The sequence below is a fragment of the Mobula birostris genome, chromosome 28 (assembly GCF_030028105.1).
Source record: "Mobula birostris isolate sMobBir1 chromosome 28, sMobBir1.hap1, whole genome shotgun sequence".
NCBI lineage: Eukaryota > Metazoa > Chordata > Chondrichthyes > Myliobatiformes > Myliobatidae > Mobula > Mobula birostris.
Genome location: NC_092397.1, coordinates 30,053,399 through 30,079,820, shown reverse-complemented (window position 1 = coordinate 30,079,820; position 26,422 = coordinate 30,053,399). Strand labels below are relative to the sequence as shown.

General features: G+C 42.8%; 2 long non-coding RNA genes across 2 annotated transcripts in view; one reads left to right on the top strand and one right to left on the bottom strand.

The window, feature by feature from the left end:
- The window catches only part of LOC140189245 (uncharacterized), a 32,781-nt gene extending 9,782 nt beyond the window's left edge, over window positions 1-22,999 (top strand). The window contains exons 2-3 of the long non-coding RNA XR_011883479.1: window positions 22,460-22,549; window positions 22,805-22,999. This is a non-coding gene — a long non-coding RNA (uncharacterized lncRNA). The remainder of the gene's footprint in view (window positions 1-22,459; window positions 22,550-22,804) is intronic.
- LOC140189110 (uncharacterized) overlaps window positions 1-26,422 on the bottom strand; it is a 592,538-nt gene that overhangs the window by 28,939 nt on the left and 537,177 nt on the right. The window lies entirely within an intron of this gene.

Here is a 26,422-nt window from a genome sequence, read left to right as displayed (position 1 = left end):
TTCCACATAACTATCACCTTCTGTCCCTCATGTAAACTTTACATCTTTCTCCAATCACTTTCATTCTCTGCCCTGCACTGTCTGTTATGCTGAGTGTTCTCCCCAGTCTTCAGTGTTCTTTCCCTACCACATGCTTCTCATTGTTTCAGTGAAACTAACAGCGCCCCTTCACACCCAGGAATCTGTGAATCCGCCGCCCTTGCCCTTTTCCTTTTCAGGAATACGGTGAACTGGAACTTTCAGTAGTTCACTCTGAAATGACACCCATTTCCCAAATATGGATTTACCTGCAGGTAACATCCCCACATATACATTTGCCAGATTGTGTCTATGATAATAAAATGTGCCTTAATTTCTGGACTGTTCTTAACCTTCTGCCCCTTTCCAGCTTAATGACATTCTTCCTATAAATGGATTACCAGACCTCTGTACAATACTTTCTGGTCTCAACAATGAATTATATATTTTCAACACCAAGTCCATGTTCCAGATTGATTCGAAGCATCCTAAATTTTGTGCTGACTCATCTCAAAGTCTTCATCCATTGACACTTCATCCACCTCCCTGTCCTATACTAACTAGGACTATCAATGTACTGGCATAATAAGCTCTTCTGGATGCAATTCAAAAATTCCACCTCTTATCGTTTTACACAATGTTGGTTCTGTTAATTTAGTTGAAATACCCCATTGCTGTAACGCTGTTCCCATGATATCTCTGTGATTTGCCAAACGATTTGTTTCTCAATCTCCCATTAGCTACTGAGTGATTTACTGTAAAATTCCAGCAATGTGATTGCTATTTTATTTATTTGTAAACTCTACTCACACAGCTGCATGTGAAAAATCTTCTGAGACATCCTCCCTCAGTGATGAACTCCTTGGTTAATAATGCAACATTCCCTCCTCCACATTTTTTCATTCGACCCTGTCACATGTGAACCGTCTACACCTGGAGTGCGGAGTCTCAGTTGCTGCCAATCTTTCACTCAGACTCAGAGATTTGCACAGGACAGAAACTCAGCCATACTGACGAAGATTTGCATCAGAGAGTCCCATTTATCTGTGTTTGGTCCCTATCGCTCTAAACCTCTCTGATCCATGTACCTGTCAGAATGTCTGTTAAGCAGTGAAATTGTATTCTCCCGTGCAGCCTCCTGTGGCAGCTCGTAACATATACCCACCACCCTCTGAGTGGAAAGATTTGCCCCTCGTCCCATTTGAATCTTTCTCCTTACATATTACCAAACTATTCTGCCTTTATTCATTTCTTAATCACTTTCTTCCTATAAGTGAGTGTTCAGAACTGCACACAATACATTGTGGTCTCACCAATACCTGTACAGTTACCTCGTGAAGTCCCATCTCCTGTATTCCAAACTCTGAAGAATGTCTTCCTCACCACCCTGTCTACACTCTCATAGAACCTTTCTGGTGCCCAACACTCTTGAGGACTTGACTCATTGCCACGGATACATATGTCGGTACGCCTGGTTAAATATTTTTCTGTCACTGAGGCTCACTCAGATATGACATTACAGTATAAAAAACAGCACAGTATATGTCTCGGCTGAACACAGTGCCAATTTAAACTAAATCTCTTCTGTCTCTTCAATGTCACTATCATATCTGCTTCCACCACTCCCCATGACAATCCATACCAGGTTCCGCAACTTGTTAAATAAAACTAATCTACTAACATTGCATATCATCTTTAAATTATCACCTTGTCACTTTAAAGACATGCATTCTCGAATTTGACAAGTCCACCCTTGGAAAATGATTCTGACTGTTCACCTAATCTACAGCTTACGAAGTTTTATACAATTCTGTCAGTAGTCCCCTCAGCTTCCTTCACTCCAGGGAAAAGTCCCATCATGTCCGATCTTTCCTTGCAAGTCAAGCCCTCAGACCAGTCAACATTCTTGTGAAACCTTTCTTTAACTTTACAGATTAATCACATCCTACCTCTCATGTGGTGACCAGAAGAGCACAGCGTACTTCTGGTGTGACCTTATTAATGATTTCTACAACTGTAACATGATGTCCCAACTCCTCTATGACCCTTTGCCAATGAAGAGAACCTTGCTATTCATCTTCTTCACAAAATTGTCTGCCTGTGTTGCGACTTTCAGAAAACTTTGTGCCTATATCCCAAGGTCTCTTTCTTCACTATCACTCCCCATTAACACAGTCATTTACTCTGTATGTCCTGGCCTGCTTTAACTTCCCAAAAACCATCACCTTGCAGTTGTCTGACACTGTAACAACACTTCTCTGTTTCTCTGTATCAATGACACAGCAAAAAAAAACACGAACCATTCACCACTCACTGCACCTGTTCGCTGTTTGTGTGTAACTTGTACAAGACAACACCAGGACACATCTGTATTTCGTTCATATGCAGTTTGCCTTTTGTTTCTTCCTACCACTGTACACACAATTAGTGTTTAACACATCATACTACATTTGACAAGTATTCTCTTGCTCACCCAGACTCTCAAAATCCTGTTGTAGAGACCAAATGTACTATCACAACATTACCCTCAGCATATTCCCTGTCTTTAACCAACAGCCCTGGAGCCCTCACACTTTGCCTATTCCACAAGGTGAATAATATCATTCATAAGTAATTGACAGACTCGCATTTACCCCTGCCCTCTTAGACAACCCATTAGCACCTCTGCCCAGGCCGCCATGATTTCAGTATTAATAGTAAATAATCGAGGTCGAGGACTGATGCCGGGGATACTCCAATAGTTACTTCCTCCCATCCTGAAGCAGATCTGTTAATTTAGTTTCTGTATTCTATGTGAACGCCAGTCTTTTATCCTTGAGAACTAATATCCCCTAGACCTATGATTTCTGATGTCCTGCATCAGTATTTCAGGTGGCATCTTTTCCAATGCTTTCTGAAAATCTAAGTCCACCACATCTAAAGGTTCCCTTCCAAAATTTAGAAGCACTCTTTTAATGTTGGTTAAACATACGTTACCTTTCACGCAGTGAGCTGACAGGGTCTCAAACTGGGCCGCAGATAGACATATGGTGATAAAATCTTTTGGCACAATGACCTTCATAAATCAATGCACTAAGTATGATGGCTGGGATGTTTTGTTGCAGTTGTATAAGATCTGAGATCACATTGTAATATCATGTTTAGTTTTGGTCAGGCTGTTACGGAAAAGATGCAATTAAGCTGGAAATATGACCATGGAAGTTTAAAAGGTCAATGTTGGTACACAAACGACTGAGTTATGAAGAGAAGTTGATCAGCTTTAGGGTTGTTTTCCTCACAATGTGGGAGAATGAAGGGCATTATTATAGATGTGTATGAAATAATTAGGGTCACAGATAGGGTGAATGCACAGAGGTATTTTAACAGGGAATTTGGAATGGGGAATTAGAGGGTACTAGATTGTGACAGATAAAGAGATGAAATAGGAATCGGACAGGCAATTCCTTACAGCCAGACGGCGGTCAGTATATGGAACCAACTGCCGGAGGAAGTGTTGAGGCCGGTGCATTAACCAGATTAAAAAGATTCAAAAGACCTGGATGCAGATAGTAAAGGTTTACTTTAGCCAGGTATAGGTGCAACTTAAATGGGAGCTTTGGTTGGCATGGATCCAGTTGGCTGAAAGACCGATTTCCATGCAGTGTGATGCTACAAATCTAAACCATGTGGACTCGGGTTGATGACTTCTTTCAACGACCTACTACTTATTTATAGATCACAGAATCCAGCATCTTTCCGACAAAAGATGAGACATTAGCTGTTACACTGACATACATTTGCCTTCTTCCATTCTTATACAATTGACACATTTGAGATTTTCCACTTCACTGAGACCTTCCTAGAACACAGTGAGTTGAAAAACTTCAGCTTAGTTCTCCAGTTTCTCTCCAGCAAATTCCTATAAAGCCATTGAATGCAGGTCGTTGGGACCTGGTGACTTTTACTTTTAATTTCATTAGTTTTTCTCTCATTGCGATGGTAAATTATTGCACTCTATTGAAAAGTGAACAATGTTCACAGTGTTGAGTTTAACACTACAATTTCCATTTCAGTTTCTGCCATTGAGTCTCTTACGATTGTTTCCAGAAGTATTCTCAGTCCACTGGTCTACCTCTAGGCCTTGGCAATTTCTGTGTTCTAGTATTTAGTATTTCCCTTGATCTCGTTTTTTGACCAGAGATGCTTTATCTTTCTCCTGGATCCTTCCGTTTAATTGGCATTAATAACTGCTGAGCATTTAAATATCTGCCACTGCTTATGTACTGATCTGTCCCTGACCTGTTTACCCCATCCACCCACATCTGAAATTGCCTGTTCCTGGGTAGGTTCTGTAATATATTTCTGTCTGCAACAGTCCCTGTCGACTCCACATATTTCTCTTTCGAGACATTTCTCTAGTTTTATTAGTTTTATCAACACAGAGATCAAATTCGCCTATGATAATCACACAGTTCCGTTTTTAACTCCCTTGGAAAACTTTCTCTCTCGTGCTCTGTCTCATGAAGCGGCAATGGATGAGGGTGTAGAGACCACTTGCACCCATGTTGTCTTTCCCCGCTCTTCATTGTCTCTACATGTTTGTCACCCCTCACCATTCCATGATGAACACGGTCGCCCTCCTTCTTTCACTTTTGCTGATTAGTGTGGTTCATTGTTAATTAGTTAGATAAACCTATCACTCCCATTGGAGCACAGGCCACCGACAGTACAACACCAGAGACCTCTTTGCTGTGACTGTATTTCAAAATGTCCCCAGGTGCAGTCCGTCTTCGTGGTGGATCCACCCTCTCCCAGTGATGAGGTCTTAGGAGCTTCTGTAGCTCTGAGTTTTTGTGGGATTGGTTTGCTGAGGATCAGATGTCCAGTTCCTCGATTTCCAATCGGGATTTTTACCGTCCATGAGACAGCACTGGAACATTGAATATGTTGGAACACTGAGAACCCGCTCCCAGTCCGCCTGCAATCATCTCCGTGCAATAACTGTACAATCAACCACATTTCTCATAATACAGTTCTTGCATTCATTCATCCTATCTATACTCTTCATATTTCTGTATACCTGTCAAATCTCCATCATTCCCATACGCTCCATGGAAGAACATCCAGGCAATAATGGTAAAATGCATGGAAATCATCCTTGATCTTGCTCACCAAGGAGATTTCAGGTTTCCCTTTTTTTTGGGATTTTCTAATCACCTGTTTGAGCAATTTTTCCGCTATTTTTGTATTCAGTGAGGATCCAGTCCGATTTTAGATTCCTGAACCCCTTTAAGTATGCTGTGGAAGGCTCCAAAAGCACAGATCTGCTTGCATATTGGGCTCCTTCTCGTGACTGTATTTTCATTTTCTCTTTACTATCTGGTACCACAACTGTTTTAGAAAACAATGAAAACACAGAAAACCTACACAATGCAGCCCTTCAGCCCACAAAGTTCTGCCGAACACGTCCCAACCTTAGAAATTACTAGGTTTACCCATAGCACTCTATTTTCTAAGCTCCATGTACCTACCCAAAAGTATCTTAAAAGACCATACTTATCCGCCTCCACTGCTGTTGCTGGCAGCCCATTCCACGCACTCACCACTCTCTGAGTAAAATACTTAGCTCTGACATCCCCTCTGTACCTCCTCCCCAGCACCTTAAACCTGTGTCCTTTTGTGGCAACCATTTCAGCCCTGGGAAAAAAGCCTCTGACTACACACGATCAATGCCTCTCATCATCTGATACACCTCTGTCAGGTCACCTCTCATCCTCCGTTGCTCCAAGGAGAAAAGGCCGAGTTCACACAAGTGATTCTCATAAGACATGCTCCCCAATCCAGGCAACATCCTTGTAGTTCTCCTCGGCACCCTTTGTTTAACTTCCACATCCTTCCTGTAGTGGTGCGACCAGAACTCAGCACAATACTACAAGTGGGGTCTGACCAGGGTCCTTTATTTCTGCAACATTACCTCTCGGTCCCTAAATTCAATTCCACGATTGATGAAGGTCAAAACACCGTACGCTTTCTTAACCACAGAGTCAACCTGCGCAGCTGCTTTGAACGTCCTATGGACTTGGACCCCAAGATCCCTCTGATCCTCCACACTGCCAAGAGTCTTTCCATTAATACTGTATTCTGCCATCACACTTGACCTACCAAAATGAACCCCTTCACACTTATCTTGGTTGAACTCTATTTGCCACTTCTCAGCCCAGTTTTGCATCCTATCAATGTCCCGCTATAACCTCTGACTGTCCTCCACACTATCCACAATACCTCCAACGTTTGTGTCATCAGCAAACTTACTAACCCATTCCCCACTTGTTCATACAGTTCATTCATAAAAATCACGAGTAATAACGGTCCCAGAACAGATCCCTGAGGCACTCCACTGGTGACCGATGTCCATGCAGAATATGACTCATCTACAATCACTCTTTGCCTTATGTGGGCCAGCCAGTTCTCGATCCAGAAAACAATGTCCACTTGGATCTGATGCCTCCTTACTTTCTCAATAAGCTTTGCATAGGGTACTTTACCTTACTTGCTGAAATTCATGTACACTGCATCTACAGCTCTCCCTTCATCAATGTGTTTAGTCACATTCTTAAAAAAATCCAATCAGGGTGGTAGGCACGACCTTCTCTTGACAAAGCTATGCTGACTATTCCTAATCATAGGAATCATAGCTCTCCAAATGTTCATAAATCCTGCCTCTCAGGATCTTCTCCATCAACTTAACAACCACTGACTTAAGACTCACTGGTCTATAATTTCCTGTGCTATCTCTACTTTTTTTCTTTAATAAAGCAACAACGTCCGCAACCCGCCAATCCTCCGGAACCTATCCCGTCCCCATTGATGATGTAAAGATCACCGCTAGAGGCTCAACAATCTCCTCCCTCGCCTCCCTCAGTAGCCTAGGTTACATCTCATCCGGTCCCGGCGACTTATCCAACTCGATGCTTTCCATAAGCTCCAGCACATTCTCTTTCTTAATATCTACATGCTCAAGCTTTTCAACCTGCGGCACGTCATCACTACAATCACCAAGATTCTTTTCCACAGTGAATACTGAAGTTAAGTATGTATTAAGTACCTCTGTTATTTCCTCAGATTCCTTACACTTTTTCCCACTGTCACACCTGCTGGGTCAATTCTTTGAAGTTTTATCCTCTTGTTCTTCACATACTTGTAGAATGCCTTGGGGTTTTCTTTAATCCTGCTCGCCAAGGCCTTCTCATGGCCCTGTTCTGGCTTTCCCGATTTCCTTCTTCAGGTCCTTCCTATTAGCCTTATAATCTTCTAGATCTCTAACATTACCTGGATGGGGGACACACTGAAACTTGGTTCAACCTCGGCAGGGGTGTTCTGCTACTGGAGAGGGAGGGGCCGGGTTGGGTGAGAAAGCCTCTCAATTATTTCAGTTGCTACTGATTAATGTGTAGTAATCTAATAGAACACTACTCCAGGCATTGACTTTGAATGGGAAGAATGAAAAGGCTTTGCATGGTTTATTCTTGTATCATTTTTTGTGCATAAAAATCATTTGTTAATGATCTGTACCCGACTGTGTAGCTGTAGAATGATGTGAGTATAGATGTGCATAGTCCAGCTCTCTTCGGCCTCATGAGAAAGTCATATTTTTTTTTGTTGTAATTCATTTGCCACTCTGTGGCCCTGTTCCCCAAATGATCAGAATCTCCATGTAATCTAGATAACCTTCTTCATCAGCAACAACATGTCTGAACTTATTGATCAAGTCTTGTGCATTTGCATACAAATAATTTACGAAAATCATGAACAACAAGGCTCCCAGCTCTTTCCCCTGTAGCACATCACTAATCAGTAGTTTCCATTCTGAGAAAGTTTTATTAACATCCAAACATCTGTGAAAGTCTCTTTGCACCTTTGTTCTTTTGGATTTTTAACCTGCTCTGAAAAAGGCCCACGTTATTAACGCTTATATACATGACTATACAGTTCCCTGCATGACATTCTATCTGCCACTTCTTTGTCCATTCTCACAATCTGTCTGTCCTTCTGCAGATTCCCTGCTTCCTCAACACTACCTAACCCCCGCCTATCTTCGAATTGTCTGCAAACCGGAATGAAAAGCCATTAATTCTGTCTTGCGACATGAAAGGAGGTGACCCAGCAGTCCCGAGCACCCGTCACACCTGAGCGCATCCACCTCACCTGTCAAGCCACTTGCATCGAGTTCAAACTCATTGTCTTTCCTCTCTTTTGTCTGTACTCCTGTCTATCCTGTTTACCGAATGAGCTCTCATTGGCGACAGTATTATCTCCTGCTCAGGGTCACACTGACTGCAACTCACATTTACACTATTCTGCACATCACTCACAAATCTACAGGATATCGGTCACCCTCCAGTTCAAGAGCAATCCATCGCTTGTGTACATGTCTCCCTACCACAGAAGAAATTGCAGTGATCAAAATTCTTGGTAGTCTGTAGAGTAATTTACATGGTTAGCACAATATTATGGACCAAAGGATCTGTTCTGTGCTATAAATTTCTTTTTTTTTTTAAATTTGTTTGGATAAGGAATTCACAAGTATCATGAACTTTTTTCACATGTATAACCTTGTCCACTTTTATATATGTATAAATCTATAATTATTTATACATTCCTAAGTACACATTAAGATGATATAAAAATAAATTAGACACTTAAATAGATAATTATGTGCAGTTGAAATTCTACTCTATTAGGCTAAGTAATGATATTAGTTGTTAAGAAAAATAGTAATAATAGTGGATTAATAATAATTTCCATATATCTCATCTGGACCATTTCTTTCTGGTCCAAAATATTGTATTTAAGGCTATGTAACTACAATTGTAGGTGTTTATATCCTAACTTGTTCATGTTTGCTCCTACCCCCAAATATAATTATCCAGTTCCTATGTACATATTTACTTAATTTTATCATTTTTTATTCCTTTCCCAATTTTTTTTCTTTTACCTGTGTTAATTCTCCATTTTCCAAAAAAAAATAAAAACAAAAACAGTGAACATTTAGACCAGGGGTGCTTACGTTAGCAATGTTTCTGTGTTGATGAGAAGAGCAGTATAAATCATTAGGAGAGTCATCTAAAGTCTGCTCGCTTCAGGGTTATATATTCAATCCATTTATTCCAAATTTGATTTTTTTTTTCTTTTTGAATTCTCAGACAGTAAGTCATCTTTTCCATTTTAAATATTTCCAAGATAATTTCGTGCCAATCTTGTAATGTAGGTGGTATTGGATTTAACCACTTTCTAGTGATTGATTTCTTACTTGCCACTAAAAAGGCCTGCAGCAACTTTATATCTTTCTTCTGTTCAAGAAACAATACATGCCCCAAATAGAACGTCTCAAAGTTCAGAGGTATCTGGGTCTTAAGTACCTTAACTAATGTTCTACGAATACCTTTCCAATATAAACCTAATTTAGGGCAATCCCAGAAAATATGGAAATAATTAGCCTCCTTGGAGCCGCTCCTTCTCCAACATGTCACCTTTGTCTCTTTATGTTTTTCCTGATATGGGGTCTTGAAGTATCTTATAATGTTTTTCCAACAATGTTCTCTCCAAGTCAAAGAATTAGTCGAAGACCACTAAAGCTGCATGTTTTCCCCCAAGCCTCCTCTCAAAGACCAACCTCGCTTCTTTCTCCCACTTCTCTTTAATATACAGTGTGTTTACATTTTTAGCATGGGAGAGTGCATTATATAATCGAGAAACTGATTTAATTGGTATTGAACTGTAAGCCGAATTCAGAACTTTGAAAAATTCTAATTCTACTGTTAATAGTCTGTATATCTACAACTCTGGTTAACATAGTGTCGTACTTCAAGGTACCTAAAAAAAAAAAAAAAAAAAAAAAAAAAAAAGTCATTGTGTTAAAGTACATTAGGACAGATAAATCCCCGGGGCCTGACGGAATATTCCCCAGGCTGCTCCACGAGGCGAGAGAAGAGATTGCTGAGCCTCTGGCTAGGATCTTTATATCCTCGTTGTCCACGGGAATGGTACCGGAGGATCAAAGGGAGGCGAATGTTGTTCCCTTGTTCAAAAAAGGTAGCAGGGATAGTCCGGGTAATTATAGACCAGTGAGCCTTACGTCTGTGGTGGGAAAGCTGTTGGAAAAGATTCTTAGAGATAGGATCTATAGGCATTTAGAGAATCATGGTCTGATCAGGGACAGTCAGCAAGGCTTTGTGAACGGCAGATCGTGTCTAACAAGCCTGATAGGGTTCTTTGAAGAGGTGACCAGGCATATAGATGAGGGTAGTGCAGTGGATGTGATCTATGTGGATTTTAGTAAGGCATTTGACAAGGTTCCACACGGTAGGCTTATTCAGAAAGTTAGAAGGCATGAGATCCAGGGAAGTTTGGCCAGGTGGATTCAGAATTGGCTTGCCTGCAGAGGGTGGTGGTGGAGGGAGTACATTCAGATTGGAGGATTGTGACCAGTGGTGTCCCACAAAGATCTGTTCTGGGACCTCTACTTTTCATGATTTTTATTAACGACCTGCATGTCGGGGTAGAAGGGTGGGTTGGCAAGTTTGCAGACGACACAAAGGTTGGTGGTGTTGTAGATAGTGTAGAGGATTGTCAAAGATTGCAGGGAGACATTGATAGGATGCAGAAGTGGGCTGAGAAGTGGCAGATGGAGTTCAACCTGGAGAAGTGTGAGGTGGTACACTTTGGAAGGGCAAACTCCAAGGCAGAGTACAAAGTAAATGGCAGGATACTTGCTAGTGTGGAGGAGCAGAGGGATCTCGGGGTACATGTCCACAGATCCCTGAAAGTTGCCTCACAGGTGGATAGGATAGTTAAGAAAGCTTATGGGGTGTTAGCTTTCAAAAGTCGAGGGATAGAGTTTAAGAGTCGCGATGTAATGATGCAGCTCTGTAAAACTCTGGTTCGGCCACACTTGGAGTACTGTGTCCAGTTCTGGTCACCGCACTATAGGAAGGATATGGAAGCATTGGAAAAGGTACAGAGGAGATTTACCAGGATGCTGCCTGGTTTAGAAAGTATGCATTATGTTCAGAGATTAAGGGCGCTAGGGCTTTACTCTTTGGAGAGAAGGAGGATGAGAGGAGTCATGATAGAGGTGTACAAGATAATAAAAGGAATAGATAGAGTGGATAGCCAGCACCTCTTCCCCAGGGCACCACTGCTCAATACAAGAGGACATGGCTTTAAGATAAGGGGTGGGAAGTTCAAGGGGGATATTAGAGGAAGGTTTTTTACTCAGAGAGTGGTTGGTGCGTGGAATGCTCTGCCTGAGTCAGTGGTGGAGGCAGATACACTAGTGAAGTTTAAGAGACTAGTAGACAGGTATATGGAGGATTCTAAGGTGGGGGCTTATATGGGAGGCAGGATTTGAGGGTCGGCACAACATTGTGGGCTGAAGGGCCTGTACTATGCTGTACTATTCTATGTTCTATGTTCTAGCCCATGTTTGTCTTGCAGGATTGGAAACTTTGTAATACTCTTTCATGTATAAATGAAAGGTAGGTTGTAAGACCTTTCTTTATCCATAGTTCAAATCTTTTATTTCCTCTGTTGGGAAGGAATTCAGTATCATCTGCACACCATCTGAAAAGTCTTAACATGTTATTGATTCCACATGAACTAACCACCTTCTGCTGTAATTTTAATGTAAGATTTATCCAACTGTTTTTAAACTTTTCCAATTGGCCCATCAATCCTTTGTCTGCTATTGAGGCCTGTAGAGAAAAACTGTCAACCAATCCAAATTCTATTTCCTTCCATCTAGCCTTCTATTCCCTATTACACCAATATGACAGAGGGGTTATCTGTGAAGCATAAAAAATAATTTCTCAAGCAAGGAAATACGATACCTCCTTCCTTCCCTAACTGAAGGTGTTATATCGAATTTGAGGTTTCTTTCCTTGCCAGATAAAGCGGGAAATCCATTTGTCCCATTCCCTGAATTGATTATCATCCATCTCCACAGGTAAAGTTCGGAAAAGATAGAGTAACTGAGGGAGGATATTCATTTTTATGGTATTTATCCTTGAATTTAAACTTAAAAGGGGATAAGATTACATCTATGCATTTCTGCTTTTATCTCTGAAATTAATGGCCTATAATTTACCTGTGACAGTGTTGAAAGATCCTTCGGCAGGGTTATTCCTAAATATTTTAATGATTTACCTTCCCACTTAAGATCATATGTATCCTGCAGTTTTTTGGATGGTGTTTAATTTAGGGACATAAGCTTTGTTTTCTTTACATTTATTTTATAACCTGATATTTTCCCAAAGTCATCCAACAGTGTAAACAATCCTATAAATGATCCTTTCTGGTTCACTCAGATAGACAAAAACATCATCTGCGAGTAACTCCACTTTCTGTTCAATCCCTGCCACCTTGATACCTCTTACGATTTCGCTCTATCTTATTAGTTGGGCAAGCGGTTCAATGTAAAGTGCAAAAAGGAGAGGAGAAATTGGGCATCCCTGTCTAGTGCCTCTCTGTAGAATAAGTGAGTCAGAGAGGTCCCCATTTACGTTAATTCGAGCTGTTGTGCTGTCATATAAAGTCTGGATTACTTTAAATAACTTTTCTTGAAAGCCGAATCTTCCTAACACTCTGTATAGGAATGCCCAACTAACTGAATCAAAAGCTTTCTCAGCATCTAATCCCACTACCATTGTCTCTGTCCTGTCCTTAGTAACCTGTTCTAGTATGTGTAGAGTTCTCCTTATGTTGTCCTGTGTTTGTTGAATAAATCCAGTCTGGTCTAAGTGGATTAGGCCAGGTAAATGCTTTCTCAATCTGCGCGTTAATATAGATGTAAATAATTTGTAATCTAAATTAAGAACGCTAACTGGCCGATAATTACCACATTCTAGTTTATCTTTACCCTCTTTAGGAATAACTGAAATAATCGCTTCTCTCCAGGAAGATGGAGTTTCTCCTGTCTGCAAGATCTAATTAAAGGTGTTAAGTAGTAATGGGGCTAACTGTGACTTCAGCGATTTGTACCACTCTGAGGTAAACCCATCAAAACCTGGAGACTTTCCAGCCTTTAATCTAGAGATGGTCTCATTCAGTTCTTTGGCCGTTACTGGTTCTAATAGGCATTCATTTTGTAAATCTGTAAGTTTGGGAAGATCTAAAGAATTCAATAAAGTGTCTATATAGGGCTCATTGGAGGCCCTGGGGTTGGGAGTACAGCTCTCGATAATATGTTTCAAAACTCTCTTGAATTTTCCCTATTGTACTCTCCACAAGCTTTGTCTTTGGATTCTTTATTTTATGAATTGTATTGTCTGCTTGTTGTTTACGTAATTTATATGCTAATAATCTAGTTGATTTACCTCCGACTTCATAATTCTTTTGTCTCGGGTAAAGAAAATTTCTTCGGATTTCCAATGTATAAATATCATTAATTTCACTTTGCAATTTCTTAATTTCCTGTTTTAACTTAGAATTACTTTTGTTGCTATCTGCAACGTGAAGTTATTTTAATTTTCCTTGAAGGTCTGCTAATTTTTGTGCATTGATTTTTTTCATGTGAGTGGTAATGGAAGTAATTTTCCCTCTCAGTACAGCTTTCAATGTATCCCATAAGATCACTGGTGATGTTTCTCCCGTGTCATTAAGGTCTAGGTATTCTTTGATTTCTCCCCTTAATCTCTCCAATATTTTCAGGTTATTGAGTAGATGTGAATTTAGCCTCCATAGTGTTTTCCTCATTTTCCTTTCCAGGATTAGAGACATAGAGACTGGGCTATGATCCGACAGATCACTTGTTGCAATATTACAGTCTTCTATCCTGAGTCTATCTGTATTAAAGATAAAGAAATAGTCTATCCTTGAATAGGCTGTATGAGGGGAAGAGTAAAGTGTATAATCTTTACTAGTGGGGTGTAATCCCCTCCACACATCTATAATACCCAACTCCTCCATCAATAAATTCATTTTCCGAGTCAGAGGTTTATTCTGAGTAACTATTTTTGAAGAATCTAATGCAGGATTTAACCTAATATTAAAATCCCCTCCACAGATTACTACCCCTTGAGAACTGACCATTAGGTCAACATGTGTCTATAAAATGACCATTCACAACCTGATGGAGGGTAAACATACAGCAATGCTATTTCTGTACCTTCTATTCTTCCTGTAATTTTTACAAATCGTCCATCTTTGTCTTTAGTCTCTGAAATATGTTCATAATTAAGAGTACTTGATATTAAAGTAGCTACCTCTCTTTTGTGGCTCAATTTATATGATGAATAAAATACATGCTTAAAGCCCATTCTTTTTAATTTTTCATGTTCGGATTGGCTCATATGTGTTTCCTGGACGAAAGCTATTTGTGCCCTTTTTTTTTAATTTCGACATCAACTTATTTATTTTAATTGGATTCAAAACCCCATTAGCATTATAGGAAATTATTTTTAACAGCTGAATTTTCATTTTTCTCCAGTTAAAAAAAACCTCTCTCCTTTTCTAACCAAACAGTAAGCAATCCCTTCTCAACAGTAAACCAAAACATATAACCACACCCTAGATATTCTTGAACGTATAACATTTGAAAATTTTCCCCGACTTCCAACAGTGAGGCCTGAGCACCGACCCGCCTCAGTTCAGAGGGATAACCTCTATCTTCACCCTGTGTTAGAGGGCCCTCCGCAGTTTGAATAATCATAGAGAATTTTCTCCTATTTATGTCTCGACCATATTGCTATCATTCAAGTTATTCCGTCTATTTTATTTTCAGATACCAGCTTTCATTTTACCTTTAAGTCCGATTTACTCTTTTCAGTCATTTCTCTTAATTAATCTATACTATCTGTGCGTTCGCGTCTGAATATTTGCAGCTTTTCCTTGTAGTTTGACCCTCTAGTTCGTGTGGAACGTCCTCGCCGCACTGGCTGCCACGACTGCTGCCGAATCCTCTCCAGTAGCGATTCCGGTTGGCTGATAACTTTAACAGGTAGTCCCCAGTCCGCCAGGTTCGACGTTGCCTCCTCTGCCCTAGCGTAAGTTTTTGTCCCTTCGTCGTAAAAAACTCTCAACCAAGCTGGATACGGGTTCTGGAATCTCATGTTGTTCTCCTTCAGGACCCTCCGTGTTTCCGCATATTCCTTCCGTCTGGCAAGGATCCCCGGTGCGTAATCGTGGTCTAAACTGATTTTGCAGTTGCTCCACATGAAATCTTTCTTTTGCCATGCCCGTTTAAGCACCTCTTCCTTCGTTCTGTAACTGAGAAATCTGACTAGAATTGATCTGGGGTGGACGCCTGCCGGGGGTAGCGGTGCCAACGTGCGGTGGGCCCTTTCTATCTGTAGGTCTTTTGAGTCCGGTATATCAAGGTTCTCTCTAAGCAGCTTCTCCACGAAGGGAATCATCAATCTGGGTTTATCTGCAGTTCCTTCGGGAACTCCGTAGATCCTCAGATTTTCCTTGCTCTTCTGCTGAAAGACAAGCTTACTGCCCATCTTAAGCTTTCCAGCAGGTTTTAACAAGGATCTTTCTGTATTACGCAGCATTTATCTTCCCATGAATCCTGACTAGATTTCCATTCCCTGCAGGTGAAAAGTATCACATAGCATAATGCCACCTCCACCATACTTTACAGTAGGAATGGTATTAGTTGGTTGATTTTCCTCCAGCCAGTTTGCCAATATTCTATCCATGTGAGCATCTCTCCATGTGAACAAATCATCCCCTTACTGCCCTTTGTCTATCCCACTTGTAATTTATTCAAATAATTCCAACAGATTTGTTAAGGACGAATTCCTACAGATTGTCGGGCAAATTTCATGCTGACCGGCCTCTTTATGCTGTGCCTGCAAGTACCCTGAGACCCCGAGGTTGCCTTTTGACCGCTTTTTGGGACTGTGGGGGAGAAACGCTCTCCGAAAAAGGGAAAATTGACAACAAGGCATTCAATTTGGGGGTCCCCGGACCTCGAGGTTGGAAGACAAGGGTTATAGAGAAGGTGATGAATCTGAAATGTGTCTTTTCTTCTGAGGAGTTTGATGTGGGTGGTTCCACGAGCACCCGCCACACCATCCGGCTGACAGGGGAAGATCACGGCATATGGCCCTTGCAGAGTTGGATGGCATTCAGCCCATCTGAAGCTGACGGAAGCTGGGATCGAGACTGAGTCCAGAATCCCCCACGCGTCACCAAGTGTGGGATCTTCCATAGTGGACCAACATTTTTTTTTCTTCTTTATTTTCTTTACTAATCCTTTAGTTAAGTTAAAAATCATAAATATAATTTCTTTAATCGTATGCAGTGAGCTGTTTTATGTTCCTGGCATTATTTGTAACGAGGTAGGAAGTTACACAGCATCAACAAAAACCGGAGTTTGAGGTGGAAGAGTCATCCCAATATCACGGGTTTGGCGACCAGAGTGTATTCCCTCGACTTACGCAGCCCAAGGCAACCAGGATTTAACTCTCTGTCCGCTCCTTTGGTTATATTCCCAAAGAACTCCAGTAACTTTGTCAAACAGGACTTGCCTTTGTTGAATCCATGCTGCTTCTGCTTGACGGGTCCACTTCTTTCCAGATGCCTCACTTTCATTTCTTTAATGATAGCTTCAAGCACTTTTCCACCTGCAAATGTAAAACTAACAGGCTTATAGGTTCCAGCCTTTTGCCTACATCCGTTTATTTTGACTGGTGGGAATTTTGCTGTCTTCCAATCCGTCAGGATGTGCCCAGTGTACAGATAATTTTATTAATTAATGACCAAAGCCTCGACTGTAATCTGTGTCATTTCTTCAGTACTCTGCCATGCATTCTGTCAGGACCCGGTGACCTGTTTATCTTTAGGCCCATATTTTCTCGGCTTGCCTCTTTAGTGTTAGCTATTGTACCGAGGTCCTCACTTCCCATCGCATCCATATCGCGTCTCTTTTGTCATGTTAGATGTATCCTTCTCCGGGAAGACTGACAGATAGTAGTAATTCAAAGCATCAGGTATTTCCTCATTACCCAATATGAAATCGTACTTCATGTCCAGGGGACCTATGGTCTCTTTAGCTACCATTTCAGGAGATTTATAATAATATTAAAAAAATTGTGTCCGTTTTTATATTTTGTGCCAGTTTCTACTCATATTTTTTATTATTACTATTATTACACGCTTTATGGTTCTTTGTTGCTTTTTAAAGTTTTCCCAGTCTTCCAGTTTCCCACTACTCTTGTCGACTTTGTAGGCACGAGCTTTTAGTTTAAAGCATCCTTTATTTCCTTAGTTACTAATGGCTGGCTCTCGCTACCCTAGACATTGTTTTTTTTTAACCTGGAATATACTTCCGTTGAGCACCGTTAAAAAAAAATCTCAACTATTTATATTCCAGCTAAACACCCGCCCCGATGCCTGACGCCCGCAAGATGATACTGCGGCTTAGAAGTCAGCCATTGCATATTAGATTAGATTAGAATGGATTCAACTTTATTGTCATTGTGCCGAGTGCAGATACAAAGTCAATGAAGTGCAGTTAGCATCTGACCATAAATGCAAAGAATAGTGCTATTTCCAAAATAACTGCGAATAAAAAGTAAGTGTTACAACACATAAATCTCCCTTTACCTGCTGGTGCGGGAACGGAGGCTCCCGTAGCGCCTACCGGGTGGGAGAAGAATAAAAAGTCCATGGTTAGGGTGAGATGAATCCTTGATAATGCTTTTCGCCCTGCCTAGGCAGCGTTTATGGTGGATGTTCTCAATGGTGGGCAATTGGGTGCCGATAATCCGCTGGCCAGTTGTCACCACACGCTGGAGTGTTTTGCGGTCCCAAACGGGACAATCACTATACCACACTGAGATGCAGTTGGTGAGTATGCTCTCAGAGGTACAGCGGTAAAAGTTTGTCAGTATTCTGGGACAGAGGTGAACTTTCTTGATGTCCGCAGGAAATAAAGGCGCTGTTGCTCCTGTTTGATCAGGATGTAGGAGTTCAGGGACCAGCTGAGATCCTCTGAAATGTGGACACCAAGGAATTTGAAGCTTGATACACGCTCCAGCACAGCTCCGCTGATGTAGAAGGGGACGTAAGTGTGGCTCCTAGCATGCCTGAAATCCACAATGATCTCCTTGATCTTTTGGGTGTTAAGGGCCATGGTGTTTTCGGCACACCACGCAGCCAGGTGCTGGACCTCGTTCCTGTAGGCCGTCTCGTCATCCCCTCTGATCAGGCCAACCACCGTTTTGTCGTCTGTACAGGAATGGAATCATAGGTGAAAAGAGAGTACAGAAGAGGGCTCAGCACACAACCTTGAGGCACGCCGGTGTTCAGGCTGAGAGTGGAGGAGGAGAAGTTTTCTAACTTAAGTGATTGTGGTCTTTTAGTCAGAAAGTTCAAGCTCCAATTGCAGAGGGACACATATATATTATCATATACACATAAACAGACACAAATATATTTGTTACTTCTTTTTTTTCTGTATTTCTTTCGTTATTATTATTAAAATAATTATTTGTACATTGTTTGTTTCCCAGTCTGTTTGTGTGTAGTTTTTGGTTGCTTGATACTGTTTTATTTCTCAGTTCTACAGTGAACACCAGCAAGAAAGTGAATCTCAGAGTAGAAACTGGTGACATATGCGTACTTTGATAATGATATTATTTTGGACTTTGAACGTGCTCCCCGAGTTCCTACTCCCCACTAAGTTTTCTCTATCTTCTCTTTTTTTTTAGTTGTTTGAGTGCTGTGAGAACAAAACCCGCAGTCCTCACCTGCTCACCTCTAGATGTGAGTCTATTCCACACCAAAATTGTATCTGTTAACCGCCCTCTAAAGCGGACCAGTCAGGTTGTCGGATGGACCAGAAAGGAGGAGGAGAGTGAAACAAGTTCCGACGCCGGTCCTGCTACCGGGCAGACTTGGCCAACGCCTGGACACGGCGTCAGTCTCCTAGAGGCGAGCGGAAGCTCCCTCAGCGCAGTAGATCAATGGCCCAGGAAGGATGCTCGGCTCCGCCACTCCGGGAGAGCTGGAAAACGGCATTCATCATTGTTTCCCTGCTGCTGAGGCCCACATGGGTATCTTGTGATTTGTGGTAGCGATGTGATGAACCCTACCCGTCTATAACAGGGTTTTTCTCCGCTCAAATGCCCGCATGGAATTCAGGGTAAAAGGTTGCCGAGCAAAAGGTGAACTCTGTTTCTCCTTTCACATTTGCTGATGTATTTGCTGAGTTCATCCAGTAGTATCCGCTTTTAGTTCGGAATCAATTCTGTTTATCTGACTCTGGTTCACTGCTGCCCCTGTCACATGTGAACGTAGTAATTGTGGCCGAGTGGTTAAGGCTATGGACTAGATTTCAATGGAGTTGTCTCTACGCAGTTCTAATCCTGACGATTAACAGTCATTTCTTTTTTGTGTTTTATATTCTTCTGTATTCTCTGATCCATCTCACGGTTACAAATTGTAAAAAAAGCCGGTGCAAAACCCAATCTCAGGTCACCGCATCAAAAACCAGGAAAAGCCAATTTATTCCAATTTCTTTCATGATGTCTCTGTGGTGTAATCGATCAGAATCTTTCACTGTCAGCCGGATCGTCAGTGATCGAGGCCAATCATAATCCCTGGGAAAACTGCAGCTTTTCGTGTCCTTTTTGTGTGCTCCACAATTTCCCTATTTTATTCAGTAAAAGAGATACCCACAACAAAACACCACCACCCCTTGTGTTTCATTGCTTGCAGTTGGTTATAAAATGAATGGACACTGCATGGGATATTAAAACAATAGAAACTCTCAAGTGGCATAAATGTATCTGAAGTTTGCCCTGCAACCAATACGCGGTGCAGGAGTTACATCTGACCCAGCTCCTCAGTGCCCTCTGGTGGCAGGTGTTTGTAACACAAGACCCCGTTCCTCAGAGCCCTCACGTGGTAGGTGGCTTCCATATTGACCCCATTAAGTCCCCCCGCCCGTCATTTCTCGATCCAGGAGTCCGGATGCTTCTGTCACGTGGTCATGAAACTTACATAAGTATGTCAATTGCCGCCCATTAGGGAGATGTATTGTAGCTGTGTGTAATAACTCAATCCCAGGGAAGACCATCAATTATTTCTCTAGGTTCGTAGACAAAGTACCAGGAGACAGTCTCCAAACAGGCCAGCACACTCACTGTCCCGATAACCACAGCCGCCGTTCTCTCGGTGCAATATTTTGTTTTCAGCTTCTCACAGCAAATAGCCACAAATCGATCGACGGTGAAAGCGACAGTCAGCCAGACTGAGCTTACAGTGCTCGCAAAGATCAACCGTAAACCAAGTTTGCACACAGGAGTGATTCGCAGGAATGATCGGGGAAAATAAATCGCAGCAGTCCACTTCATCAGCGGATCGGAGATAACGACCAGGAGATCGGCCGCTGCCATTCCCACCAGGTAGCGAGTGACACATTTGGAGAGACCGCACTTTTCCCGGGACAGGATCACAATCGCAACCAAATTCGCTGGAAGAGAGAGACAGAAAACAGCAGGTTGAGAAAATACTGAGCAGGAGCCATTGGAACTATACCTGGTGATTGTGCATTATTTCCAATTTATTGATGCATTTAACGGTGAAACGGTCGACGGATGCACTGTCCTGGTACAGAGAGAAAACTTGTTTCTCGAGTCAAATAAATTCAGTAAGTTTCGAATTCCGATTCGTTATTGATGACCGAATTATGAAAGGGTAACGGACAGCAAAAACTGGGTAGCAACCTCTTCACCGTCGATGCTGGATAGAACATGTTCTACGGGATGGAACATTAAATGGTGGAGGCACTCAGCAGGCCCCGGGCAAAATCTATGGGGAATAGAACAGTCGGCGTTTCGGGCCGAGGACCTCCGGCCGGACTGGAGAGAAAAAGTGCTGAGGAGTATAATTAGAAGGTGGTTGTAGGGCAGGTGGAAACACAAGATGATAGGTGAAACCTGAAGGGGGAGGACGATGTAACGGGCTGGGGAGTGGATTATTGAAACAGATAACGTGCTGGAGAAGGGGGAGTCTGGTAGAAGAGAAAAGAGGGCATTGGAAAAAGAAAAAGGGGACGAGCACCAAGCATACCTTTCACTTCCTCCTCCGCCCAGTTTCTGCTTTCCGCTGGGATAGCTTCCTTTGTGACTCCCTTGTACTTTCGTCGCTCCCCAGTGAACGTCCTCCTGGTACTTTTCCTTGCAAGCGAAACAACCTGTCCCTATACCTCCCTCAATACCATTCTGTCCTCTTCGATCAGACTTCCAGTTCTCCAGCCCTGTATCTCTATCACCAATCAACTTCCCAGCTTTTTCCTTCATCCCTCCCATTTCAGGTTTTACCTATCACCTCTCCCCTGACCTCACCCTTCATATCTACTCCTCAGTTTTTTTTTTTCTCGTCCTGCCGAAGGGTCCCGGCCCGAAATGTCGAGTGCTGATGCTTTCCCATGGATACTGCCAGGCCTGATAAGTTCCTCCAGCATTTTGACCGTGTTGCTTACATTTACAAAATCTGCAGATTTTCTCTTGTTTGCTATTGGCGCTTTCTGTGTCTCGTGTGAGTGAAATGAATGCATCCAGACTCTGTGGCGGTATTCTTCCATTAGCCAATCGTCAAATTCCAGAGAACTCTCTGTCACGGACAGAACAGCCGAATGACGGAAGGAACACAGGGAATGTTTGAATCACTCATCGAGGCAAACCAGCATATGTGGCAAAACAGTTACAGTATCTCCCTCAGGACTGTTCTCAGAGAAACCCCCGACACGAGTGTTAACTGGTTTCTCTTTCCATACAACGCACACAAAATGCTGGTAGAACGCAACAGACCAGGCAGCATCTGTAGGAAGAAGTACAGTCGAGACCCTTCGTCTTATGTTCCACCAGCATTTTGTGTGTGATGCTTGAATTTCCAGCATCTGCAGTTTTTCTCGTGTTTGTGTATCTTTCTTGCAAACTGCTTGGGGTTTAGTGTTTCCTGCATTTCCGTAGTTTTAATAGCTACCTTACTGACTTCACAAAAGAACATTGACCAATTCCAATACATACAGGACAGTCTGACATAGCCTCAGAGACAGACATGACGCCTCCCATTGAATCCATCACAGGGAAGCTGGGGCGAGGAATTCAGTGTTGAGCAGCAAACTCGGTGCCGTCGTCAAATGTCCGTAACGGCGTCAGGTGTCTATATAATAGAATGCATTTCACAGTTTTGATATCTATGACGCACCCCATCGGTTGTGCTAATTGTCTCTGCGAGGATTTTTTAAACTTGCCCTTCAACTGCTTCATACTCAGATACGACTCACATATTCAAAAAAAAAGTCTACCACACTTTCCTGGGACAGTATGGAGATCCGGACATACGCTGAAAGATGATTTAATTGTTGCACATAACTCAAAAAAATCGCTCACATATCAATTAAATCAAATTGTATGGTATAAACACAATATTTCCAAATTCATTGCAGGTGCGAGAAGAACCAGATGCCCAGCGACCTTCCAACCGCTAGAAGAAAGATGCCTGTCCGGGATAGCGACAGAAATGATTGGAATTAAATGTAAGCTTCCACAAACAGCAGCTGACCCTGTTTCTTACCGAGAATTCCAACAGCTGAAATAACAGGAGTGTAAATAGATAGTACGCTAAAGATGACTAAATACCCCATTTCAGTTAGAATCCGTAACTTCTGTTGCTCGGGAATTCACAGATCCGGCAGACACTCTGATCTGCTGCATGACAAACTGCCTTATGTATAGAGAGGATACCTCCCCAGACATAAAGTTATTCACTTGAATACCTTTCTATGTTTCAGCCACTCGAACAAACACGCCAGTTCAGTGTTGTTAGCTCTGTTGGGAATATTGGCTGTTCAAAGAAAATAAACATCAACATTCGTGAGAATAACAGCAGCAGTGTCTGAACTGGTGTGGGAAATTTACTCTCCTGGGTCTGCGAGGTTTATTGCTAATCTGTTACTTCTCAGCAGCATGTCCTTTCCAAATGTATGAGTTGCTGGTGGCAAATAAACATTCTATCCATTACTGCTCACTTAGCTTATTGTTCGAAACATGAACCAATCTACGATTATTAATATAAGTTGCAAGTCTGAAGTCAGTAAGTGTAGATAAACGGACAAATCTGCAAGCGGCCAGCACTCCGTACAGTGCAGCTGTGATCGGCTATTCAAGAGATTAAGTTGAAGTGATTGGAGAAGTTCTGGACTGCATCACGTAAACGTCAGAAAATGGGCTTATGTCAATTGGACTGCCTCAAACCAGACAAATATGGTTGTTACATGCAACGTTATAACAGAGATCAAAAAAGATTACAGACCAGACTTACTTTGTCACATCGCATCAAACATGGTCCCATGTATGTTCAATCAATAGTTGTAATACTGTGTAGTCAGATAGACGACCGTCACTCCATTGATTTGTTGACGCTTTCAACTCTGATATCATTCACGTTCACTGTTCTGGGCACTCCCAATACCAGCACATCCTTTCTTGGATAAGGGGTCAAAACTGCTCACAATACTCAAATTCCGGACTATACACGATGTCGTCCGTGATCTCAGTCACCAGAAGCCTTTCAGACATCCATGTGAATTACCCTTATCCCAGTATAGAAATCTGAAAAGCAACTGATAAAATAATAATTCATATCAGCAAAAGAGTATAAATATAAAAAAAAGCATTGGGGAATTTCCGGACTAACAATAAGAATGAAGAACGAGGTGGTGAGATAATACAAGAATGAGCGAGAATTCAACCCTCTGGTTCCGGTCCGTGAAATCCGTGTTCAGGTTAAACGGTCCGGTCCATGGTTCCTTGTTCCGGGGTTTCTGGTTTTCCCCAGTTTCTGTTGCTGGAATATACTTCTCGCTTTGGGGCAGAGACATAAATACCTCTGCAAACCAAGGACTGGCTGCTGAACTGCTCTGTTCCCCTCCCTGTATTTTCCCCCCTCGCGTGACTTTTTGCCTGGATAACTCGCCTGACTTTCTGCCTGCTCACCTAACCTGGATACCCCACCTGTATCGCTGAAGTGTAACCGCCGGAACAAGACCGCAGCCTTGTTAGGTCAAGATAAGGAACTGTCTTTCGTTGCGTGGAATTCCCTCTCTGTGTCCACGCCTTCGCAAGGTGGGCCCGGCTGTTTGCCGCCACCTAGTGTTGGAATCCGTCTTTTCATGTTCAGTGTTCTGTGTCTGAGTCCCGGCCTCACGTCCTGTTCCCAAGGAGGGGTCCCGGCTCTGTGTTATGTGTGTGAATCCCAGGCCTACGTCCTGTTCGCATGGAGGGGTCCCGGCTCTGTTTTCCGTGCTCTTGTTTCTTCTAGTCCAAGGCTCCGTGCTCCTGAATGCACTCGTCCAGTCCGTGCCTAGTCCAGCCGTATCCGAGTCCTGCCCATGTTCCTTTACCTGTCCTTGCTTCTCGCCCTACCCAGTGTTCCACACCCAAGTCATATCCAATCCTGTAGCCTCGTCTTGTCCTCGCCTAGTTCTGCAGTCCGAGCCCGAGTCAAGACCCAAGTTCTGGGTCTTTGCCCAGTCTCTGGCTCGGTCCATACCCAAACCTCGAAGTACCCTGGGCTCAAGTCCAAGACCCCAGCCTGTCTCCAAGCTCAAGACCAAGATCCTTGCCTGCAGACCTCAAGACCAAGATCCCAGCCTGCAGGCCCCAAGACCAAGACCCCAGCCTGTCTCCAAATTCAAGCCTCAAGACCAAGACCCCAGCCTGCCTCCAAGCTCAAGACAAGACCCCAGCCTGTTTCCAAGCTCAAGCCTCAAGACCAAGACCCCAGACTGTCTCCAAGCTCAAACCTGAAGATCACGTCCCCAGCCTGTCTCCAAGCTCAATCCTCAAGACCCAGAACCCAGGCTGTCTGCAAGCTGAAGCCTCAAGAACAAGACCACAGGCTCTCTCCAAGCTCAAGCGTCAAGACCTAGACTCCAGTCTCAAGCCTCAAGCCTCAAGACCCCGACATTGTCTCCAGGCTTCAAGCCTCAAGCCCCCAGCCTCCAGTCCTGCAGTCATGTCATGTCCATGCCTGGTTCTGGGGACCGAGCCCGAGGCAAGACCCAGGTTCTGGGTCCTTGCCCAGTCTCTGGCTCGGGGTCCAAGCCCTAGTCTGCGTTCTTGTCCCTGCTCCTTGGCTGTATCCTGTCACGTCCCTACTATAATCAAGTCCTGTTCCTTGTACTTCAGTGTCTGTGTCTTGCATTTGAGTCTGTTCCCAGCGCCCGATTGTGACACCCCATTGTGTCACCTTCAGCCTTTGGTTCCTGCGACGAACAACGCGTTCTGCTGCAATTCGGGGGGTTGCTCCTTTCGTTCGTAAGGATGGTACCAGAGTTAGGAAATCTTTTACTTTATAAATACTTTGGATATCTGAAATTATGTGTGTTTGTAACTATGTGGCTAAATTTAAACATACACCACATAGTCCTTAATGGTGTACGACATAGGGAGAGAATTGGGCTATTTAGTACATCGACTCTACTCCATCATGCTCGAAATACAGAAACATAAAACCATAGAAAACATACAGTACAATAAAGGCCCTTCGGCCCACAAAGCTGTGCCGAGCATGCCCTTACCTGAGAAATTATCTAGCGTTACACATGGTCCTCTATTTTTCTCAGCTCCAGATACCTGTCCAGGAGTCTCTTAACATCCCAATCGTATCCGCCTCCACCACCGTCGCTGGCAACATATTTCACGCTCTCAACACTATCTGCGTAAAGGAATTTACCCTGACATCTCCCCTGTACCTACTTCCAAGCATCTTAAAGCTGCACCCTCTAGTGCAAGCCATTTCAGCCCTAGGGAAAAAGTCTCTGACTATGCACATGATCAATGTCTCTCATCATCTCACACACTTCTGTCAGTTCACCTCTCATCCTCCGTCGCTCCGAGAAGGAAAGACCGAGTTCACTCAACCTATTCTCATAAGGCATGCTCCCCAATCCAGGCAACATCCTTGTAAATCTCCTCTGCACACTTTCTATGGCTTCCACATCCTTTCTGTAGTGAGGCGACTGGAAACGAGCACAGTATGCCAAGTGGGGTTTGCCCAGCTGCAGCATTACCTCTCGGCTCCTAAGCTCAATCCCAGGATTGATGAAGGCCAAAGTACCGTATGCTTTCTTAACCAGAGAGTCAACCTGCGCAGCAGCCTTTAGTGTCCTATGGACTCCAACCCCCAGATACCTTTGATCGTCCACACGGCCAAGAGTTTTATGATTAATACTGTATTCTATCATCATATTTGACCTACCAAAATGAACCACCTCACAGTTATCTGGGTTAATTCCATCTGCCAATTCTCAGTCCACTTTTGCATCGCATCAATGTCCCGCTGTAACCTGTGCTAGCCCTCCACACTATCCACAACACCCCCAACCTTTGTGTCATCAGCAAGTTTT